At 43.0% G+C, this 6,952-nt stretch overlaps 1 protein-coding gene across 8 annotated transcripts in view; it reads right to left on the bottom strand.

The window, feature by feature from the left end:
* Nucleotides 1-3,741: 3,741 nt before the first annotated feature.
* LOC139438383 (steryl-sulfatase-like) overlaps nt 3,742-6,952 on the bottom strand; it is a 219,234-nt gene continuing 216,023 nt past the window's right edge. For all 8 annotated transcript variants that reach the window (XM_071213488.1, XM_071213490.1, XM_071213494.1 and 5 more), the window contains one exon: nt 3,742-6,903. The gene's annotated coding sequence lies outside the window, so the exon portion shown is untranslated. The remainder of the gene's footprint in view (nt 6,904-6,952) is intronic.

Here is a 6,952-nt window from a genome sequence, read left to right as displayed (position 1 = left end):
TACTTAGTTTCACATGGCAACTTGGCCAGGTCATGGTGCTCAGTTGTTTGGCCAAGCAAGCACTGGCCAGATTGTTGCTGTGAGGATATTCTAGGCGCTTAAAACATCAATAAGCTGATTGCATCTGTGGCTGGTTACATCTGCCATCAACTGAGGAGACTGCCTTCAACAACGAGGGACATCTCATCCAATCAGTGGAAGGCTTTAAAAGGAGAACTAAGGATTTCAGCAGTCAGAAGACAGAATTCCCATCTGTACTTCAGCCAAGCAGCTTCTTCTGCAGAATTCATTTGAAAACCTTGATACGAGTTCCCAGCTTACAGCCTGTTCTATGGAATTTGAACTTGTGCATCCCCACAGTTATGTGAGACCATTTTTCTAACATCTACTAATATTTACAGATATCTCCTGCCAGCTTTTTCCCTAGAGAGCTGTGACTAATACAACTGGGCTACTTTACAATGCATGTGAAAATTTTTAATAAAAAGCAAGTCTAAAGTGACGAAATGTGATGATCAATTCAAAGAATATTTTATAAAAAATATATGACATTTTGACATTGAAATACCCAGCTTAAATAAATGCAGTATATTTTAAAACCTGCCATCCTCACATAAAAAATGAAGCAGGGTGTTATATTCCACTTTGAAAAATAACTTCAATACTTACGTAATCATCTATTTGCTTGCATAAAGTATTCAACTCTATCTTCTCAGTGACTTACAATTGGAGTATCACTTTTCCTCAGTCTGGGACATGCTCCTCTGGTGGTAGTCCTGGCTATAATCTTATATTTAAGTTTATCTGATTTCCACATACTCATAGTTAATAGATTTAAAGAATTAATACATTCGGCGTCTAATTAAAGTAGCACCAGTGAATCAAAGAATCCTTCTGAAGTTCAAAGAATGATCACCAAATGTCAGATTTATATAGAGTGGCCAATTATTGGATTAGCCAGGATGATTAACTCTATACACTCTTAAACTAACAAACTCCAAATCTCAGTGGTTTGAAAAAGATGAGAGACTTTATGGTCAGATGACATTTATGTGTTGATCGAGCAGCCTTATAGGGTATGCTCCATGCAGTGACTCAGGGATCCAGGCTCCCATTTGTGGGTCACGTTCACATCGATGGGGCAGACCCCTCCATGTGGTCACTCAGGGATCCAGGCTCTTGCCTTCAGGTCCTGTTCACTTGCTGACTGGCAGCCCTGCAGTGTCTGCTCCAGGTGGCGACTCAGGGATTTGGGTTCCCACCCTCAGGTCCTGCTAACTTGTTGATCAGGCAGCCCTGCCACTCTCTGTGGCATCACCCTTCCTTAGAGACTTCTCAGGATCCTTGCCTGGGTGCTTCACATTCAGTGGTAACAAACAAAGAGTGCCTCTGGAGGATTAAGCAGAAAATTTTGGCATGCTCAAGGAGTTCATTTGGTCCCAACATCAATGTCAGGGAAGTCAGTAAATGCTGTTTGGCATGACACCTATTTGAGCCAGGAGACAATTTGCACTTATAGCTCCAAATGGACTCTGCCTACTAAGGAATATGACATATCTTTGGAAATATGGTCTCTTATGACCTTAACTTTGCACCCTTTGTGGAATTTAGATGGGTTATTCTAAGTATGTAATTATAAAAAGATATTTACTTGAAATTTCGTCATTGGAAAAATACCATCATCTTTCAGCATAGACATACATACTGGCAAATCATAATCACTTTATTCAGAACCCAGTAAAAAAAGGAATGGTATTACATGATGTTGGCTGTGATAACACAGAAGTGGTTCATGGTATCCTGGTATCCATGGCAGCCTGGCCAACAGACAGCTGGGTATGTGCCTTCCTGGATGAAGCCCGGATGGATGTGTGAGAAGGAAAGAACAAAAAGCTGTGATTTAAGAGGCACTAGGTCTTTTGCATTACATATGACAGTCTATGGGCTAATGGGGGATAATGTTTCATTTTCATATCATTTGGAAGCCAACCTCTCAAAGCAACCACTTCTGTCCCATGTATGTTCCCTCCTAACTATCACTGATCATCCAGTACCCTGCTGATAGATACTAGAACTGTTGGGTCAAATGTTAACTTTTCGTAGTCCCAGTGCTCCTGCGCTAGCTTCTATTTCTTATTGCTTCTGGGGTTTTCTTTTTGGTTTTCCTCACAATTCAGTTGAAGGAAAGAGAAGAGAGAATAACATTTTTCATATACAACTTTGGACATTTTAACCTGTCTTCTTCTCCAAACATCTGTAGAATAAAGTCAGTTCTTCACCAGGGTAGGGTGTCTGTCCCAGGGCCAATTATTAAGGACTTCCATGGGTCCTTGAAAAACATATTGAGCAGGGGAGTGGATGTAGCTCAGTGATTGAGCACCTGCTTCCCATGTATGAGGTCCTGGGTTCAATCCTGGTACCTCCTAAAAATATATATATATATATATTAAATACATTTGATATATAGAAATGTTTACAGCAGCACTATCACAAGAGACAAAAGGTGAAGGCAACCCATGTGTTCACCAATGGATAAATAAACAAAATGTGGTAAATAAACACAATGGAATCTTATTTGGCCATAAAAAGAAAGGAGGTTATGATACATGCAACAACATGGATGAAACTTGAAGACATCGAGTTGAGCAAAATAAGTCAGACACAAAAAGACAACTATTGTATGATCTTCCTTCTATGAAAAACCCAGAAGAAGCAAAAGTCATAGAAACAAGGAGGAGATTATAGGTTATCAGGGGATGGGGTAGGGGAGGAGAAGAGGGGGTTATTGCTTAAAGGGTGCAGAGTTTCTGTAAGAGGTCTTGAAAAAGTTGGGATAATGGATATTGGTGATGGTAGCACATTATTGTGAGTATAATTAATACCACCGAATTGTACGTTTAAGTGGCTAAATTGAGAAATTTTGAGTTGTATAGATGTTACAACAAAACGTTTTCAAAATCACATGGAAATATAAGAAAACAGCTTAAAATTATGGTTTATAGTCAACCGTGTTGGTCTACATGCAACTACCATCTTCAACCTAAATGGTCATTTTTTTTCCTATTCTGACTTTTTAAAAAAGATTTATTTTTTAAATTTATTATTCTCCCCGCCCCCGTCCCCATTGTCTGCTCTGTGTGTCCATTTGCTGTATGTTCTTCCATGTCCACTTGCATTCTTGTCAGCGGCACCAGGAATCTGTGTCTTTTTGTTGCATCATCTTGCTGCATCAGCTCTCCATGTGTGTGTCGCCACTCCTGGGCAGGTGCACTTTTTTCTGTGCAGGGCAGCTCTCCTTGCAGGGTGCACTCCTTGCGTGTGGGGCTCCCCTACACAGGGGGGCCCCTATGTGGCATGGCACTCCTTAGGCACATCAGCACTGCGCGTGGGCCAGCTCACCACACGGATCAGGAGGCCCTGGGTTTGAACCCTGGACCTCCTATATGGTAGGCGGATGCTCTATCAGTTGAGCCAAATCTGCTGGCCTCCTATCTGATTTTAAAAGAAATGGATACATTGTCATGGGCCCATAAAAGTACCGTGGCCCTAGGTGCTGTGCCTCCCCGAGACCAGGGGCTACCTCTCACTCACCTTCGTCCCCCCGTCTTGCACAAAGTGAGGACTTAATTGTATTTGCTGCACTGAAAACTTGCGTTGCTCATGGCTTCACATCACGCTTCAAATTTAGTAAACACTTGTCGATCCGAGATACATCAGAAAGCACAGCGCTAGAACACAGCATTTTTAATGGCAAAGGAAAGTTTTATTTCAATTTTGTATTAACATGTTCTAAAAAGAAACATTTTTTCTTGATGCAATCAACTTAAAGACAGCATTTTCCAGACATAGGTCAAATGTTCCCCAGTTTCATTTCTCCATTTTTCACTGTATGCCCTTAGGAGAAATCTGAATAAAAGGGTTTCCTTTCTTAAACACTTAGTCACACAGATAGGTAAGATGCCATTGTGCTTTTCCTAGAGTGTTACTTCATAAGATGATGTCTATCTTTATGTTACTATTTGTTTAGCTTTAAAATCTGCAAAATGCTAGGGATATAAGGATATATTTTTAGATAATCTGTTTAAAGCTTCAAAAATTCTCAGATTTGTACATTTAATGCCAACAGGCAATATCAATGAGATGCTTTGAAACCAAGTAGCCATGGTTATAGCTCTCCAAAATAACTGTCTTCAAAAGAGTTTGTTGGGTTTCCCCTGGACAAAAGAATCCCAATTTCCTGTTACACAATCAAAGCAAAACATTTGGATGGTAAATGGTTTGATATCTGTGATAATCATGGTTATTACAAAAACCTGGTTTTCACAGACCCTAAAATAGAATGGTGTGCTGGGTCATTTTTGAGGCTAATGCTTTCAAATTCAATTGATTTATATCTAGAAGTATTCTTTGTCCTTCATCTGACAGTAATGTTTTATAGGTCAATTACAATAATTTTATACACAAACATGTATTCATATAATCTATAATAGTCTCACATCATAAAGTGTTTCCTAACAGTGCACTTGCATTGCATGTGCTAAACTTTGCGTTAAATAATGTCCCCTTAACACAAAAAAATTCATAATAACGGCTTCCAATACTTTTCGCACTGTAGCTCAGTTGTCCATCCTAACACATTATTAACATGCTGGTGCTCTCTTTAATCACAACACTTTCTAGAACAATATGACACGTTTCCTCCAATTTCTGGAATGAGAAATCCACATTAAAGGTAAGAATTCTGATTCCCGCCCCCAGCCCAATTTTCAACAATTCCCAGGGGGAAGCAGAAGGTCAATTCTTTATTTCAGAAAAAGGAGAGCAAAAATTAAAGTTCCACATAGAAGAGTTCAAGAGAAACTGGGAATTGTGCTGAGTCCTGGAAATCCTTTAGGGGGAGAAAAATAGAGGGAACTAGGGTCCAGTGTGAGAAGGCCTGGCCCCCAAACCACCTCGTGTATCCTGGATCTCGTCTCTGCACTCCCAAGATGCACTGCACACACCCATGGCCACGGGAACACTCCCAGCATGCTCCGCTCGCCCACTGGTCCATGAGCAGGTTCCTGTCTTCCATGCTTCCTGGTAGCTGAGCCATCGTGGGGCAAAGAGGACGTGTCAGCATGTGCACATAATAGGTGGATGGGTGAGTGAGTGGAGACTGGCTTCTTTTGATTTCTCTGTAAAAACTCGATCCTGTTCTTGGAGAACATGCTGGGTCTGAAGAGGTGCTACAAGTGTTCTCTGTACAAAGGGAGCTACTTTCCCTCAGGATGGGGACTGGTTAAGAGTCCAATCTCTGCAGCTGGGCCACCCTCAGCCACTCTCCTCTGTGACCTGATGGTGCGTTCCCCAGATGACTGAGGTTTGGGGGAAAGGAGAAGAACACAGAATTGCACATGTCCTTCTAGGCTGGAAGGACAGATGTTTCTCAGCCACAGAAGAAAACGTCACCAATCAAAATATCTACACTAACGACTCCCATCCTGAACTTCTAGAACCTAATCAGACCATGTGTAGAGGTGGTGAAGCATTCGTCAGTATTGTTGTTTCCATGCTCCCCCAAATATCTTATACTTTCCAGGCAGATAATCCTGAATTTTGTTGCAAGAGTATTGCAGAACCGTAGCATCCGTGAAGTAGCTGCTAGGTTGAGAATGTCCATTCACAAAAGAAACACTGGAGCCATAGAAAAGTATAAATGGCAGTATATAAATCAGTATAGGAGAGACTCTCTTGGGATTTTTGCTAACGAAGGATTTCAGTAAAAGTTTGTTCACGGGAAACGGACTTTGGCCCAGTGGTTAGGGTGTCCGTCTACCACATCGGAGGCCCGCGGTTCAAGCCCCGGGCCTCCTTGACCCGTGTGGAGCTGGCCCATGCGCAGTGCTGATGCGTGCAAGGAGTGCCGCGCCACGCAGGGTGTCCCCCGCGTAGGGGAGCCCCACGCGCAAGGAGTGTGCCCCATAAGGAGAGCCGCCCAGCGCGAAGGAGGGAGCAGCTTGCCGAGGAATGGCGCCGCCCACACTTCCCGTGCCGCTGACGACAACAGAAGCGGACAAAGAAACAAGACGCAGCAAATAGACACAGAAAACAGACAACCGGGGGAGGGGAGGGGAAATAAATAAATAAAAATAAATCTTTAAAAAAAAAAAAAAAGTTTGTTCACAAACAAATCTATCTGTGAGCCTCTCCTGTTTCCAATTATTGATAAGCACTTAGTTCCATAATTTCAAATATCCTGTCTGAAGAATAAAATAAACTGAATATCTGTGTGTGTTTGGATAGGATTTAATGTATGTTCGAGATAACACTGCTAATAGTTACTTGCCTTCCTAAAACCAAATCAGAATCTACCATCATCTATTATAGGTGAATAAGATGGCCTTGTATTCAGTATAAAGTTGCCTATGGGAAGTTCACTAAGCTCCTCCTAAATTTTTATCTGTGCTCTGGGGGAATCGTGGCAGTTACCCAGAGCTTCCGATTATGAGAGGCATGACAGGTTCTAACGGTCCCCCGTATGTCTTCGCTGGCGGGTGAATCACGTTACGTCTGGCCCCTGATTTTTATCACACTGTCTGCACTAACACTGGCGTTCTCATTCGGTCCATTCCACTCAACCGAGTCCAAAGACTGGCAACGGAAAGTGTGAGCTTAACGTCGTCCCCTCCAGGCTGCGAACCTCGTGTTTCCTCCCCCTTTGGGTACCTGCTGAGCTGTCAGCCACGGGTTCTGGCATGAGACAGAGGACAGACAGGGCGCTCTGAGCAGCGGCCTTCCATACATGCACCTGCAGGGGAGGCCGCGCCTTCCACACATGCACCTGCAGGGGAGGCCGTGCCTTCCACACGTGTACCCAGGGGAGGCCATGCCTTCCACTCGTGCACCCATGGGAGGCCGCGCCTTCCACACGTGTACCCAGGGGAGGCCATGCCTTCCATACGTGCACCCA

Source organism: Dasypus novemcinctus, chromosome Y, assembly GCF_030445035.2.
Source record: "Dasypus novemcinctus isolate mDasNov1 chromosome Y, mDasNov1.1.hap2, whole genome shotgun sequence".
Classification (NCBI taxonomy): Eukaryota; Metazoa; Chordata; class Mammalia; order Cingulata; family Dasypodidae; genus Dasypus; species Dasypus novemcinctus.
This window is presented reverse-complemented; position numbering and strand designations above follow the sequence as displayed.